At 38.7% G+C, this 13723-nt stretch overlaps 1 protein-coding gene across 3 annotated transcripts in view; it reads right to left on the bottom strand.

The window, feature by feature from the left end:
- Positions 1 to 13723, bottom strand: part of grik4 (glutamate receptor, ionotropic, kainate 4) — a 293525-nt gene that overhangs the window by 216412 nt on the left and 63390 nt on the right. For all 3 annotated transcript variants that reach the window (XM_062418967.1, XM_062418968.1, XM_062418966.1), the window contains exon 2: positions 4792 to 5000. The gene's annotated coding sequence lies outside the window, so the exon portion shown is untranslated. The remainder of the gene's footprint in view (positions 1 to 4791; positions 5001 to 13723) is intronic.

Consider the following 13723-nt stretch of genomic DNA (forward strand, 5'->3'; position numbering starts at 1 on the left):
ACAGGTGTGATGTAGTTGATACCCTTGATCTTTCAGCACCCTGACCAAACTACCCACTAACACCATTTTATCTCTTTCTCTTCCTTATCCCGTCTGCCCTGACCTCGGTAAAGTAAGAGGTACAGTAACATTCTGTCCACAAAGGCTCTAAAATGTTCTTCACAGGGGCAGAAAGGGGCTAATTAAACACTGGCCTTGTGCTTTAACCATACAAATTATCACAGCCTAGTGTTCAAAGGGTAAACATATAAAGGGCACAACATGGATCACTTGCTTTCTTTTCTCCTCAAGTCCTCATTCACAAAAGATTTTGCTAATTGATCACCCACCCTCATGTGAAAATCTTCCTTAATTTTTAAATGTCTACTCATAGCCATCAATTAGAGATATCACAGTGAGAAACTCCATCTACATCCATTAACTTTTCAAGGAAAATGAGCAGCCAGTATGTTCTAAGCAGCAAAATTACAGTTTTGGTTGTGTCCTTCACAACAGACACATGAATACTAATTGTACAGATATGTGTGTAATAAAGCACTCTTTTTTCATCAAAAAATCCTTTATGACTCATTTAGTCAATTATTTTGCCTATTATGGGATCCCCAAATTAATTTTAAGTGTTTATATAAATTACAATACCTGTATATGAGAATTTGGAAACAAGACAGAATTATAAAATATACACTTAAAATATTGGTAGTATTGGACACAGGAATGAATTTCTTTTTAGTCGTAAGAAAATAAGATTTTAGATCTCATACAAAATAGTAAATTCACTTATTTAACTGATTTATAAAAATGGAGACTTGCAGTGCATTTTAAATATGTCAAGTACTCCTCTGGTATGCTGACAACCTACTGACTTTAATTGCAATCATCATTTATGCAGTTATGGTTTATAGGGTTGAAACTAAAGATTAGTTTCATTACTCTTTCAATTTCTTGATAAGTAATTAGGTCCAGGAAATTGTGAAAAATGGTGACTGCTATTTCCAAAGGCTCAGTATGTCTTCAAATGTCCTGATTTATCCCTGATTTAACACCCCACAAGCCAAAGATATTCAGTTTACTCTCATAAAGGACTAAAGAAACCAGGAATTATTCACATTTGAGAAGTTGGAACCATCGAATTTTGACATTTTTGTCTGAAAACCTAACTCAAAACGATCAAGTGATTATCAAAAGAGTTGACAAATAATTTTATAGATTGCAACTAACTGATTAATTGAATAACCATTGCAGCTCTAGTTTCCTGATTACATTTCAATCACTAATAATCAAAGAAAAATATAGTCCCATTATCGATCATCTTACAATTTAATTTAAATCACTTAATTCTAAGAAACTTTCCCACATTTTCTCATATGTCTCTCTTAAAGCAGTAGTTGACTGAGCAGTAGCAGCACACAACAAGAAGCCAGATGGCATTCAGGCTGGATTGGTGCTGTGGTCAGCTCAGGAATCCCAAGCAAGTTCTTCTTTGGCCTCCAGTATACTGCAGCTGTCTGCCAGAGTCCTTGTACCTGTCTGCCTCAGTAATCTGCCAGGGAGCAGACAAACATCAGCGGCCCTTATCTCTACTTCTCAGGAGCAGCCAGGGAAGGAGGCAGGAAAAAGGCAGGTGGCCCAGCGGCAACGTAGACAGGAGCAAACTGAGGAAGACTCATGAATTCAGTCAACACGCAAATACAAACAGTTCATTGAACGCACACATAAGCACTTAAAACTTAAAAAAAAGGGACTGACTGAGCTGTGTTTCTGCTAAGCAAGTAAAGATGAATTTGCAAATGGCTGTTGCCGGAGCATCACTGATGCAGCGAAGATAATTTGAATGAGCAAAACATACCAGAACCAGTGCAACGTTTCCAGTAAGGCTGAGCAGAGCAATTTAACCAGTGGCAATACTGCAGTTGAAACATGCTGAGGGGCTATAATACGCCATCTGCACCACAGTGATATTCAATACTTGCATCTCATACAAGATTGAACATGTGGGCAATGAAATTGAAACCATCTCCTCAAACCACTTTCCATGAGCCAAAGTCAGTAAAAAGTCAAATTCTGTCAGTAGTAGGACTCAGAGCGCACTGGTGCCTCAGAGAAATTCAGTGTCTTAACAGCGTACTGTGTGTTCTGGCATTTATATTCACAGCGTACGGGAGCTGCCTGTGGGGGAATGTGGTGGCTTAAAAAATATGAAAAGCATGTTATCCCGCATATGAATATGAATTGGGTTTTTCTGTCACTGGCACACTTGTAATACTACACAGGGTAAATAAGTAGTTTTACTCTCTAAGAAATGTGTGAACGTGAATGTGTGTGTGTGTGTGTGGTTGTTTGTGGCACAGATATATTTTGTTACAGTAACTGAAAAGTTGTGGGTAGACACGTGTTATCAACCATGAGAGTGACCATGTTTGTCTGGTGTAAGACCAGCACTGTCACATGCAATCTGTGAGCTTTCGAAGCAATTCAACATGGATTTAAAATATAGGAAATAGGAATTTGCACCAACAAGAAAATTATTCACAGCCAAAATCTGGGCTTTGAGGAACTAGGCTACCTTGTGTTTCTAAAACCCTGTTCCATAAAAACACACTGACTTGATTGTTGATGGTTTGGGCAAATCCAGATCCTCTCTGTATTCACCTGTAAGCCTCCTGCGATGCTCTCTTCCAGAGAACCATGCCAAGTGACAATTGCAGTGAAACTTCCACACAACAGCAAATTCTGTCCTCTACATAAACAGCATCGGTAAACAAGTCTAGCACACTCAGTCACACTCATTTGCTATAGGGTCCAGTCTGGCACCTTTATCTAAAAATACTCTATTTCTGCAGCTTCTGTGAGCCAATTTTGTCAGGAACAAAAGAAAAATACATGTAAAGGAGGTCACACAGAGAGAGTAGAGAGCTGGCTTAGAGAGGAAAGGAAGACAGAAAGCCATGGCATGCTGACATTTTCTCCCTGTTTTTATGTTGTCAAAATATAGGATAAAAGGTTACGTTCAAGTCAGCAGAACATCGTCAGCTGGACCTTGGTTTTCTTACTGACTGTAGACTGGGTCAGATTGCTGGAATTACACACACACACACATTCTTGCAACTGAGTTCTAAGTCATTCTATAATTCTAATCAATCATTGTAATTTTCTTTTATATCATGTTATGTTCATGATAAATGGGGCATAAGGATTTCCAACTTAATGAGGATATAAATATTTGTGCATATGTTTGTTGTATACGTCATTCTCCATTAATAAGAGCCTCAGGTGTAAAGAAAGCTCTTCCTCTAAACCACTGTGCCAAAGTGCAGCTAAAGTGAAATATTGTGCGTAGGAAGTAAGCTAAACGTGGAATGGCTGAAACTGATAATGGCTGTCACACTTTAAAAAAAAAAAACCAAAAAAAAACCAACTAATTCACATGAGAAATATCTACGTCCTTTCTTTCAAAACAAAGTCATCTTGAAATTGTTGGTTAGAAAATGGGAGAAGGTAAAAGTTCATCCGCCAAGCTTGAGACATTCAAGAGGGGAAACCATAGGAAAAAAAAATAGAGAAAATGATCCATTTTTATTGATCCACATTACATGGAGTCCATCCAAAAACCTTTCAGCTGCTGAATAAAATTTCTCAAAAATAATCCCCTTTCATGCAAACAGTGTTGAATTATAGTCCAATAAGCAGCTTTTGTTGTCACGAGTAAGTGCTGTAAGAACATTTTGTGATTATGAAAAACTCTACTTTTCCTTTTTCATATTCTGGCATTCACAGAAGAGAACGGAGAGTGTGATACTGAGGGCTATGTTTCTGTTTTATTAAAAAGAAGGGAAAAAACAAGATGGACAGTATTTGGCCTTGTACAAAAGATCTTTTTAGCCCTTTAATTACACTAACTATAATCATTACAGTAGCAGCAAGCAGCTTACGGGAATGCTTGACCCTTGGAAGCTGTTACTACGTTACAGTTAAGTATATTATTAACCTATGATGTTGAGTGCGTTGTGAGAATTAAATCTGTTTGTTGTATTTAGTTTTCCTGAACCTGACTCATCTGCAGTGCTGTATACTAATCAAAAGGCTGCATATATTCCTTCACCAACCTACAAAAGCAACACCCGACCTTTTGGAATCGCTGACAAAAATAAGAGACGGGCGGCACGTTGAAGGTCTATCCTGATGTTTACCGATGATGTTTTAGATTGCTCATATTTTTCTTCTCAAATTAACTTCTTGAACCCATCAGCATTATGTATTTCTGATGTTTATTAAAGTACAACACTGTTGAAAATATTTTCTACTTCTGTATGCACCACTACTTCCTCGCTATTATGATACATGATTGTTATTTTGTGTGACATATTTAAACCTTAGATGCAGCATTACAATAAATAGTAAACTGCAGATGAATTGTACAAAATGTTGTACACATTTCATTAAATTCTGCATGACATATTTGATATCTTTGGATAGAACGGTTTAAATGCCATTATAGCTGTTTTAATGTATTATTTAACTGTATAATGTTCTCTAAATATCGCTATTGATCTCCATGACACACTCGGTAATACAAGGTATGTGACATGTACAGAAAGTCCTACAGACATTCACTAGACAATGAGGCTTATGGACACAACAAGCGTGAATGTCCAAGCCTACGCAGAAAGCGGAAGCACCTCATCCTAATCTCATTGTCATGCATTACTTCCTCTCTCTCCTCTCTCTTATTCACTCTCACCATTGAACAGCGGCAGGTGAGTGGTGGCTGATTACCAAACATCTTTCTCCTACCTTTGATCTCCTGAGGTGTGGGGCTCTAATCCATCTTGCAGCACAGAAGGCTGTCTTATCTGGGTGGTTGTGGTAGCCACTTAGCTTCTCCTCATCTCACATACACATACAGTATGTGCCTCCGGCTCTCACACTGTGTACTCACACACACACACACACACACACACACACACACAGAGTTTGGACTCTGCACGCTGGGCGAACAGACACTGTAAGAGAAGAGGAGAAAAAGATAAGAAATCTGAGTCAGATATAACATACTGTAGAGACATAATTAGTTTCAAAATGACAACATTTTACCAATGCTGAGATCTTTCATTGTCGTAGATCTCTTTAAGCAAGTGTGCGAGAAATCAAAAGATGCAGAAATATTTGTCCTGCTAATAACCCTGATAGTAAACTATACATTTTCAACAGCAATTTAAGAACAATAGTATTGTATTTTATTAGTGATAACAGTATTGCTAATGCTACAGACAGCCATTTATCCAACATACTGTACGTTTGCAGTCTGGACTGTAAACTGCACTTTCAAAGTCCACAGTCCCTTTTTGCTGATGGTCTTATTTTACTGTTTGTCCCTTACTCAGCGAGATACCCTTCCTCTTCATATAGCACATCCAACATTTTTCATACTGACATTGCTGATACTTTGAACTGCTTCTGAGACTCATCAACATTCAAAACAAGGCCTAGTGCACAATATTGCAAGGCAATTTCCACGGTAAATGAGAAAGTAAATGTCACTTACAAGATGAGCATTAATCTCATGTCATTGCATTTTAATGACACCCTTACTCAGAGGAGAATTAAACTTCTCCCAAGAGATCAACCTAATCACTTAGCACCACGGTGAAATCACACCCAAATGTCACAACAGATGCAGAAGCTGACGTGTCAATAACTGTATGAACACAATCTGCTCGTACGTAGGACACACACGAACATGCATGCACACAGACACACGCACATATATACTGTATATAGTTTACCTGTCGCTCTCCTGACTATTATCACATCCTTTAAAGTTCTGTGCTTGAAACTTGATGGTCAAAAATGTTATAAAAGGTGGGAAGTTTGAGTATATTAAAGTAACCCTGTACGCAACAAACCAAAGCACCATGCAGCGGAAGTGCCAAAAATGACTGTGAACAGATTTTTTTGACCAGGTATCCAAATGTATTTAATTATAGCAACATTGACATAATAGGAGAGAGAAAGACAAAGGGAGGGAGGTCAATGGAAAGCATGCACCGCTCTATTTGTATGGATAAATAGAGGCATCATCAGTTGAATAATTATGTTTTATGATGTGTCAACGCTGTGGTTAAGAACTTATTAGATTAAGGCACAAAAAACCACTTGGTTGCAGTTAGGGAGGGTTAAGTAAGCCAGAAAAACGGCTGCAAAAGTCCGAACGTCTTGCTAAAAAACACCTGGTTTTGTCAGTTGAAATGGGTCTCGAGGTGGTCTCAAACACTGCTTTGATGGTTTTCAAACTTACTTCCATCGAAGTTTCTAGCCAACAACTCAATCCCTCCTCCTCCTAATAAAAAAGTCAGCTCATAAAGATGTCATCTGAAGTACATCAGTTTCCCTATGCTACATATTGTAGAAATATGAATATATGCTACGTATTATTGAAATGACACTGTGGAAATATTAAACATATTGAAACATAGAGATTTACCAAATCCATGGTTTGCAGAAACATACAATGTCAACATTTTATTCTGGCGACTAAGCTCGAAACTGACACACCTTTTTGGTATTCTGATGTAAGTGTATGGAACGAGACAGCAGACTGGAGTTTATGTTTAAGTAGACAACCAGAGATAAATCTGTGACAGCTGTCCAATGCAGGTCAAAAGGGCGTTGAGTAGGTGTGCTGTGTGTATGTCTCCAGTATAAAATGACTTTAAGAATGAAGGGCAAAAAGCAACAATACACTGGCTGATCCACTTTTCACTGGGACTGATTTTTTGCAGAAACAAATATTTGTTCTATCAAAATAATTTGAATCATGCTAATCACATCAATCATGCAATGGTTTTAGAAGCTAATTACATAAATGTACAAATGTCGCAGTAATTATTCATCAAAACACTGGCAGCAAACAGAACGTATCATTGCTATTCAGGTCTTGCATTTGGACATCTAAGCAAACCACTTGCCATTATATTGTCAATAAACATATTCAAAGCTATTTTTGTTGGTTTGTGTTCTCAATGCATTTGTCTTACTGCTTTGTGAACAGATTGCAAAACGGACTAATACAGCTACTTTGTACTGGTAGACTGGTAGCACTGCTACTGACTTGGATTAGTCCTTAAAGTCCTCCAATGGCTCACGTAGTTTTACAGAGATGAATCATCTGTTGTGTTCAAAGCACTGTATTATTCAGCGAGAAAATCCACTTGTCCGTAATTACTTGCAATAAGTGTTAAAGAATGTACTGTATCTCGCTTGAGACAATTTACAGTAGGCACAGAATGAAAGGTTAGATCAAATGAATATTTGAAGCACTAGAAGGGGACGAATAATAATGGAGCAACTTTTGAAGTGCTGACATATGTAAAGGCCCTCACCCCCCACAACCCGCCTCCATTCTTTTCACCTCCTTAAAGCTTCAGGCTGCTGTATACAATCCAAATGTACAGATTCCATTTCCTGTCAAACACTAACCAAACGACTAAAATACATATTGTATTTCCTGCTCTTACCATTAAAAAAAAGAAAAAAAGAAAAAGAAAAGTGCTGTAACATTTGCAAGCCTAAAGTAGAGCCTCAACACATTAAATTAACTCTGCTGTTGCTCTCAAATGTCATCACGTGGAGCTATTTCACATAATGTAGACTCTGATTGGAATATTAAGACCTAAAAATGAAATAAAGTGAATCATATTCTGAATGCCATATACGTTGAGGTACAAATTTCTCCTTAACTTCTTGGCAGCCAATTTGTTAAAAAAAAAAAAAAATAGTAGGCTGATTTTAATATATTCAACATGATTTGCAAATTCCTATTGACTATTAATCCAGTGATTAAATACCAGGTGCTGAACATGTTTGCAAACAGTTACACCATGACGTGCACACTCTAGTTACATCCCGCCTAGACTATTGCAACTCCCTCCTCTTCGGTCTCCCCCACAAGTCCCTCCGTAAGCTTCAACTGGTCCAGAACTCAGCTGCTCGTATTGTCTCCAGAACTCCATCCATCAATCATATCACTCCTGTTCTTCAACAACTTCACTGGCTTCCTGTCAAATTTCGCATAGACTTCAAAATCCTGCTTCACACTTTCAAGGCCATCCACAACCTCGCCCCCCCATACCTCTCTGACCTCCTCCACATCAACACTCCCTCCCGGGCACTCAGATCAGCCTCCTCCATCAGCCTCGCTGTTCCCTCTGCCCGTCTGTCCACCATGGGGTCCAGAGCCTTCAGCCGCTCTGCCCCCCGCCTCTGGAACTCCCTTCCCCCCGACATCAGGAACATTACCTCTCTATCCATTTTCAAATCCCGTCTAAAAACCCACCTTTTCAAACTTTCATACTCACTTTAATTTGTCATCCATCCTGCAGTTTTCTGATTGTATTTGTTTTTTATTGCACTTACATGTGTCCCTTTTGGCTCTTTTAATTGTTTTTTATCTGTATTGTAAGGCGACCTTGAGTGCCCTGAAAGGCGCCTTAAAAATAAAATGTATTATTATTATTATTATTATTATTATTATTATTATTATTATTATTATTATTATTATTATTATAAATTACGTATGTTAAGAGAAATAAGCAATTCTGTTTTGGTTGGAAAATGTATGCTTGTGTGATGAAGTAAAAAAAAACAAAAACAGTCCTTACTAGCTGCGAGTCACATTTTAAAATATACACGACTATCACACACAAAAGCTACAATTTGAAAAGACCTTATGAAAATGTGTTCATCTATTTTGGACCATCTGCCCCGAGGCTTCAGTTTTTTCTGCAAAGTGAAATTTGGTTTGTAGTAATTTTAAAACTAATGAGAAGACAAACATTCATGCCCGGTGTTCATGTATGTTTCAATACCAGTTGTTAACTCCTTACTGAGCATTGTGTGGTGAAATGTGACGGTGACGGCACACAAAATGTTAACTTAGCGAACTGTACAAACAACTTGCACGGTAGCTATGGAGTAAATAAATAAGTGAGTGTACCACCGGCTGATTCCAAAAAACACTTTATGATGAAATGATGAGGAAAAAAAATCCAACTTCTCTCTGAAAACAACATTTTCAGTCACCAATCATGAGGTTATTATCTCTGCCTGAGGAGGTTATGTTTGTTTTTCAGCAGGGCAAATCAAAAACAGGATTTTTTTTTTTTTTTTTTTTTTTTTTTTTTTTTTAAAGGATCTCACACAAGTTTCCCATTATTGTCTATCGCTATGTGTAGTTACATGCAGATCAGAACTTCCTAAATATTTGTATTACTGAAATAATATTTTAGAGGACCGAGCAAAGACATGCATGCTCTGGGTGCTTATGAGCTCACTTTTGAGCATCTTGCTAAAGGAGAAAGCAGAATCTGGCCAGCAGCAAAGTCATATATTTGCTTCTTTGGGTCAAAAACAAGCCTCCAAGCTGATCTGACTGCCCTCCAGGATATTGATACCACCTCAGGCTGCTTACCCTCTTGCCAAGCAAGTGAAGAACAGACAAAAGCAAAGGGCATTCCATACACTGTCTATTAGTAACATGCTCCCACTGATAATTAAAAAATGTTTCTAATTTTACGATTAAAAACAAGAGGTGAGAAAGGAAGCTTATTAGTGCTGTTTTTCATCGCTGTCAACGCTGCAGTGACTAAATTCATGAGTTTGTGTGTGTGTTTACCGTAAGTATGCTTGTACTGTATGTGTGCTTATTTACATGTGTGTGTATGTGGATTCAAATGAAAGTGTACTCATAAATTTTGCTTTTACTTCATGAATAAAATCCATCAGCACTTGGGACTGGATAGATTTTTTATCACACTCTCCTCCTTAATTGCCCCTACAAAAGTCAGAACGAGTAGAAGAAAACGTCTCTTGAAGCAACTTGATAAAATGCTATCCTAAAGCAGCTTTATGTTGATTTACTCCTGAACATGTGTTGTACTATTGTGAGCGCTGCAACAGTACATGACATATGCAGATTGATATTTCACCATGAAATCAATGTAATATGGAAAGGGCAGGAGAGCAGTATGGATTTTTCTGTTTTTGCTTTGGCATGGCCATCAATCCCTATAGGTAATCTGGGAAAAGGGACGAACGGGGAGAACGAGTGAGACAGCTGCTATGAGCTGCTGCAGCTGAGGTGACGGGTTAGGAAGGTTTTGATTTATATGCCCTTTGTAGCGCAGTACAGCAACCCCCCACTCCAACATTTTTTCTGTAGGAAATATCTATTTGCCATTACTGTAGGTTCAAGTGAAAAATCTAACTAAGCCTCAAGTGCCCTCTAAATATGTTGCTTTTGACAGCAACACATTACCAGTGGTTCCAAAATTAGCTGAGAAGTTTACGATATGAGCCGAAGAGTTGCAGCTCATCATCACCATGTATCAACTATGTCCAATGTTGCATTAACAGTAAAGGTTGATTTAGTATGTCACTGATTTTGCATGTATGATTTCCCTGGATTTTTAAAAACATTGAAACATTGATTGCTGCTTATAAATGTTTTCCGATTTAGCTGTTCCATAACTGTCTAGCAGTACTACCATACTACATTTGACTCCATATAATGGATTCAAATCCACTCAGACAATTAATGCAAACTAATTGAACAAAATAAATAAATCATATTTTTTCAGTAAGAATAATTCTTAACAAAAACAATGGGGGGCAAATGTTCCTTTTGTAAACTTTACTTTTCTGTTTTCATGTTCCAGAACAGTAATGAAATGGGTATTAAGTGGAGATGTCGTAGCAGCTGGAATAAAAGTTTGACAAAACTGGGTTACAAATGTGTGGACGGCTTATTTTCTGTTTGGCATATTTTTGTGTGAGAGCTCTGCCCACTAGAGGGCACTGCTCAAAAACTAAGTTTGAATTTGACAAACAAAAGTTGGCAATTTCATGTTTTTTAATGTTTATGTCTGAGGTAGCTTGGTCTGTCAGTCAGCTTGTGTTCAGCCTTACCATCACTCTGCTGCCGTTCTTAATACTGAACTCTGTAGCTTTGCCTGCAGTTATGAAGGAATATAGCTTCCTATCAGTCTGTGCCATGACCCCAATTGGAGAGCCATATTCAATGCAACACACAGGAGAGATGAGAGGCAGCAGCGAGCTGCCCAGGCAGGCTGCAGGGGACCGATAAAGCTTTTAGAATTCACGAGCTGTCATCACACTGTCCCTGATACTAACCCACCCCGCTCCTCCTCCGCCAACCCTCAGGTGGCAAAGGGACATTAGGTGAAAAGTTGTATACAGTGACACCACAAATATGCAGGCTTGTGGAAACACATTTTCCCCATTTTCTCTACCTATACACAAATAAGTCAGTGGTCATTTAATATTACATTTAGGGAGGCGAACAGATTTCATCAAAACAAAGAACTAATCCTTCTATTGTTTATTAATCTTGCTGCAGACATATTTTCTCTAACAAAATTTTATATTTTTTGTTTTGTTTAAACCATTTCAGAAAAAACCCTAAAAATGGACCACATTCACAATGGGTAGAAAACATACAGTATGTAAAACAGACAGGTTCATAGAAAAAATATATATAAAAATGCTGATTGCAGCAGATTAAAAGTGGGAAATGGGTGACAGACAGTGAGCAAAACTAAAAATGGAAGCATTTTCAGATGGTCGAAAGAAAATTGGATAAGACTAGAAACTAGTTTGTGTGCTTTTCATGATCAACATACACACTGTGATTGCTACATTTTCATTTAGGCAAGATACACTTGACCTGATTCATTAAATGAGTCATGTCCTTCTGTAACTTGGCCAGTCAGTGGAAAATATTATGATTGACAAGTATGACCTTATTGCAAGTCAAGTCACAGTCATAAGCAGTTTATGCATTCTAATGGCATAAATATGCTAATGTACTGTAAGTAGACATTTATATGCAAAGTTTTTCAGAAATAATCCAATGATCTGAGAATCATTGGTGTGAGTTACCAACAAACACTGAGTTACTTCAGTATGTGAAAAAGCCCACAGGCGCCTTGAAGAGCAACAGACAGGAAGAGCTTCCTTGCCAACAGCAATGCCATGGAAAATGCAGTCATAAGAGTATAATCCTAAAATATGATGGTCGTCTTGACTTGACAGTTTTTCAAAGTGAAAAGAGACAAAAACGAGGGTAGACAGAGGGGTCTGACATGCAGCAATGGTCGGCGGCCTGACTCAAATCATGGACATCGTGGTTATGTGGCATATATAACTAACTAACTAACTGTAACTAACAGCCTACAGAGTGTTTCTTTAATCACCAAAATCGTTTAAATTTTACTTTAATCCATTTTAAAGCAACACAAACATGAAAAAACAAGGTCCAGTGTGCCTCATTATACCCCTGTATCTCTTTATTACAGCTTTATTATCACATGTTCCATGCTTGATAATTTCCCATCTATGTAGCATATTGGAAGCTACACATTTTGATGACAAACAATACATCCGTAATGGTCAGTGATTATATGAGGTCGGCATCTCAGAGTTACACCTTGCAATAAAAGGACACTAACCAATCAGAGCTTGCTAGCTAGACATGATGGACTGCGAACGTAAGGACAAAGTGAGGGAAAGATTAAATGCATGGACAGGCAAGGAATGCATGAGTGTGGGAGAGAGAAAGACGGCGAGATTGTAGGTAGAGATGTGAGACTGATGGCAGAGAAACAAGAAGGATGAACTGGAAGAGAGGATAGAGGAGTAGCAGCGGGAGTGGGAGGGTGGGGGCATATTAGGAGCTAGAGAGGTTGAGTAAATTAGGCTGCAATGCCCAACGTGGCAGTCCACCACGTTGGGCATTGCAGGACAGAACAGACTCATTTAGGCGTCTGCAGTCGACGCTGCTGAATGGCAATAGTGCTTCCTCTGCTGCTGGTTTCAGGGACGTGCCTGGAGTGTAGAGTAGCCTTCTTCCTGTGGCCTGGAGCCTTAAATCAGTTCTGCACTAGACACACCAACGAGCAGCTGCACACACACTCTCTCCCACTGTTTCTCTCTCTCACTCTCTTTCTCATGGCCAACAGAGATGCCCCATTTGCTCACTGTGACCCCAGGGTGAGACTTGAGAAGACAATATTGACCTTGAACTTGACAACATTCAAGACAATGAATAAATAAATAAAAGAAATCCCAAAAAAACGATTTGGTAATGGAACAGCATGAGGCACCAACCAATGGGGAGCTTTAAAAAAGACATGCAGATATATGACAGCACTGAAGATGAGTTAGGAGGTTTCTCACAAAGCTCTGAAACTGATGCAATGCTATGGACATTTAAGAAACTGGTGAGGCAGGTCTGAGGTGTACACTCCAGCCAGAGGAGAGGAATTTCAGGGAGACTTATTCGATCCAGACAGCCTACGACCGATACTGAGCAATGGGGATTGAAGGCCGCCACACTGCTGGTGTGTCCTTGCCTGCATCTCCTGGGTGGCCGGAATTACGAAAGCAACACAACTTTGAATCCTGTTGGGTTTTAACCTTACCTAAGGATGCCAGGTGTTCTTGTGTCCTACAGTTGTTCATGTTCATTTATAATGCATGACCTGGTGTACAATATTCTTCCCAGAGGGTTTGCAGGTATATGCATAATTTACCACAGATTCCATGAAAGCAGACATCACGCAGCATTAATGTGGAGGGAATGTGTTTTGTCAGTAGGAAATCCTGCTGATGACAACACTGCTGCTGCTGCTGCTGCTGCTGCTGCTGT

The sequence above is a fragment of the Scomber scombrus genome, chromosome 5 (assembly GCF_963691925.1).
Source record: "Scomber scombrus chromosome 5, fScoSco1.1, whole genome shotgun sequence".
Taxonomy (NCBI): Eukaryota; Metazoa; Chordata; class Actinopteri; order Scombriformes; family Scombridae; genus Scomber; species Scomber scombrus.